The sequence below is a fragment of the Oncorhynchus nerka genome, unplaced genomic scaffold, assembly GCF_034236695.1.
Source record: "Oncorhynchus nerka isolate Pitt River unplaced genomic scaffold, Oner_Uvic_2.0 unplaced_scaffold_2940, whole genome shotgun sequence".
Lineage (NCBI taxonomy): Eukaryota > Metazoa > Chordata > Actinopteri > Salmoniformes > Salmonidae > Oncorhynchus > Oncorhynchus nerka.
In genome coordinates, this window is record NW_027038360.1 from 10001 (window position 1) to 14008 (window position 4008).

Consider the following 4008-nt stretch of genomic DNA (forward strand, 5'->3'; position numbering starts at 1 on the left):
TCTCTCCCTCCCCTCCTTCCCCTCCTCCAGTACTTCACCTGTGCCTATAAAGAGTTAGTCGCTAGTGTTTGCGACCATCAGCAGAACTGCAATGGGATATTTATTATCGCTGCGCTGTGCAGAAGAGGAGCTATCGCATATTTCAACATCATAACCATAACAAACCTCAGTAAGACTGTTGAGTCAATTATGAAATGAAACATGGAAACGCAGATATTAATAGCTCCTTATTACTCACACATTTCACTGACAAAAGTGCAGTTACAGGAGAGAACGCTTTTGTGAATACAAAAAAATAGTCTCTTGGCTCATCACCGAAGGCTAGTTTGAGGTGTGGACATGTGACAGGCTTGACTTGATATTAGCACATTCACTTATGGAGTCAGGGAGGGATATACTGATTGTAGCTAACTGGAAATGTTGCTGCATACACACACAGTACACATGCACACACAAACACACTAATGTGGTTCGAGGGTTTTGTGTCAGTTGTACTACTCTGCGAACTATGAACGCTATCAGACGGGCTGGCGTTTTTGACTGACAGCGCGCCCCGAGGGAATGGAACGAGAGATGCCGTTGGAGACGACAGACATCACACACACAGACTCTCAATCGACGAGGACTTTGTTGGAGTTACAGAGGAAGTGCTGATCTGATACAAGGGTTTGAGAAACCACTTGACGACAGAGAGGGAGTACTTACCATTACGCAGACAGAATGTCTGCGCTGTTACTCCAACACTGTGTTGCTGTAGGTTGAGACTCAGAGACAGACTTGGATAGTGTATATTCTGCCATAGGAACAGCATGGCAGAATCACTTAGGGCCTGTGAGCTCTGACCTCCATCACCGTAGGCTGTCTCTATGGAGAGACACATCTCTGATATCCTTTTCCATCTCTCCATCTCCTCGTCCTCCCATCATTAACACCACATAAGAGCTCCCCTCGCTCCTCAGATAGGAGAGGAGATAAAACGACAGGAAGATGGGGGAGACATGCCATGATTCTCTCTCTCTCTCTCCTCAGTCACTCTGTTTATTATACTACTTGTTCTCCACTGAGAGAGATGGAGAGATGTCCTTTCACTCCATGAAGTTCTGCTCAGTGTGATCTAGGGCCTTTATAGCCCTGCGAGGAGCCAAAGTGAACATTCCACGTAACAAGGAGCTGGTATTCACAGTGTCTCTCCCTCCCAGTCAGCTTTGATGTGATTTTTATTTATTTTATTTTTATTTCACCTTTATTTAACCAGGTAGGCAAGTTGAGAACAAGTTCTCATTTACAATTGCGACCTGGCCAAGATAAAGCAAAGCAGTTCGACACATACAACGACACAGAGTTACACATGGAGTAAAACAAACATACAGTCAATAATACAGTAAAAAAAAACAAGTCTATATACAATGTGAGCAAATTAGGTGAGAAGGGAGGTAAAGGCAAAAAAGGCCATGGTGGCAAAGTAAATACAATATAGCAAGTAAAACACTGGAATGGTAGTTTTGCAATGGAAGAATGTGCAAAGTAGAAATAAAAATAATGGGGTGCAAAGGAGCAAAATAAATAAATAAATTAAATACAGTTGGGAAAGAGGTAGTTGTTTGGGCTAAATTATAGGTGGGCTATGTACAGGTGCAGTAATCTGTAAGATGCTCTGACAGTTGGTGCTTAAAGCTAGTGAGGGAGATAAGTGTTTACAATTTAAGAGATTTTTGTAGTTCGTTCCAGTCATTGGCAGCAGAGAACTGGAAGGAGAGGCGGCCAAAGAAAGAATTGGTTTTGGGGGTGACTAGAGAGATATACCTGCTGGAGCGTGTGCTACAGGTGGGAGATGCTATGGTGACCAGCGAGCTGAGATAAGGGGGACTTTACCTAGCAGGGTCTTGTAGATGACATGGAGCCAGTGGGTTTGGCGACGAGTATGAAGCGAGGGCCAGCCAACGAGAGCGTACAGGTCGCAATGGTGGGTAGTATATGGGGATTTGGTGACAAACGGATTGCACTGTGATAGACTGCATCCAATTTGTTGAGTAGGGTATTGGAGGCTATTTTGTAAATGACATCGCCAAAGTCGAGGATTGGTAGGATGGTCAATTTTACAAGGGTATGTTTGGCAGCATGAGTGAAGGATGCTTTGTTGCGAAATAGGAAGCCAATTCTAGATTTAACTTTGGATTGGAGATGTTTGATATGGGTCTGGAAGGAGAGTTTACAGTCTAACCAGACACCTAAGTATTTGTAGTTGTCCACGTATTCTAAGTCAGAGCCGTCCAGAGTAGTGATGTTGGACAGGCGGGTAGGTGCAGGTAGCGATCGGTTGAAGAGCATGCATTTAGTTTTACTTGTATTTAAGAGCAATTGGAGGCCACGGAAGGAGAGTTGTATGGCATTGAAGCTTGCCTGGAGGGTTGTTAACACAGTGTCCAAAGAAGGGCCGGAAGTATACAGAATGGTGTCGTCTGCGTAGAGGTGGATCAGAGACTCACCAGCAGCAAGAGCGACCTCATTGATGTATACAGAGAAGAGAGTCGGTCCAAGAATTGAACCCTGTGGCACCCCCATAGAGACTGCCAGAGGTCCGGACAGCAGACCCTCCGATTTGACACACTGAACTCTATCAGAGAAGTAGTTGGTGAACCAGGCGAGGCAATCATTTGAGAAACCAAGGCTGTCGAGTCTGCCGATGAGGATGCGGTGGTTGACAGAGTCGAAAGCCTTGGCCAGATCAATGAATACGGCTGCACAGTAATGTTTCTTATCGATGGCGGTTAAGATATCGTTTAGGACCTTGAGCGTGGCTGAGGTGCACCCATGACCAGCTCTGAAACCAGATTGCATAGCAGAGAAGGTATGGTGAGATTCGAAATGGTCGGTAATCTGTTTGTTGACTTGGCTTTCGAAGACCTTAGAAAGGCATGGTAGGATAGATATAGGTCTGTAACAGTTTGGGTCAAGAGTGTCCCCCCTTTGAAGAGGGGGATGACCGCAGCTGCTTTCCAATCTTTGGGAATCTCAGATGACACGAAAGAGAGGTTGAACAGGCTAGTAATAGGGGTGGCAACAATTTCGGCAGATAATTTTAGAAAGAAAGGGTCCAGATTGTCTTGCCCGGCTGATTTGTAGGGGTCCAGATTTTTCAGCTCTTTCAGAACTTCAGCTGAATGGATTTGGGAGAAGGAGAAATGGGGAAGGCTTGGGCGAGTTGCTGTTGGGGGTGCAGTGCTGTTGACCGGGGTAGGAGTTGCCAGGTGGAAAGCATGGCCAGCCGTAGAAAAATGCTTATTGAAATTCTCAATTATGGTGGATTTATCAGTGGTGACAGTGTTTCCTATCTTCAGTGCAGTGGGCAGCTGGGAGGAGGTGTTCTTATTCTCCATGGACTTTACAGTGTCCCAGAACTTTTTGAGTTAGTGTTGCAGGAAGCAAATTTCTGCTTGAAAAAGCTAGCCTTGGCTTTTCTAACTGCCTGTGTATAACGGTTTCTAGCTTCCTGAACAGCTGCATATCACGGGGCTGTTCGATGCTAATGCAGAACGCCATAGGATGTTTTTGTGTTGGTTAAGGGCAGTCAGGTCTGGGGAGAACCAAGGGCTATATCTGTTCCTGGTTCTAATTTTCTTGAATGGGGCATGTTTATTTAAGATTGTTAGGAAGGCATTTTTAAAAATATCCAGGCATCCTCTACTGACGGGATGAGATCAATATCCTTCCAGGACACCCCGGCCAGGTCGATTAGAAAGGCCTGCTCGCTGAAGTGTTTCAGGGAGCGTTTTACAGTGATGAGTGGAGGTCGTTTGACCGCTGACCCATTACGGATGCAGGCAATGAGGCAGTGATCGCTGAGATCTTGGTTGAAGACAGCAGAGGTGTATTTAGAGGGGAAGTTGGTTAGGATGATATCTATGAGGGTGCCCGTGTTTAAGGCTTTGGGGGGGTACCTGGTAGGTTCATTGATAATTTGTGTGAGATTGAGGGCATCAAGTTTAGATTGTAGGATGGCTGGGGTGT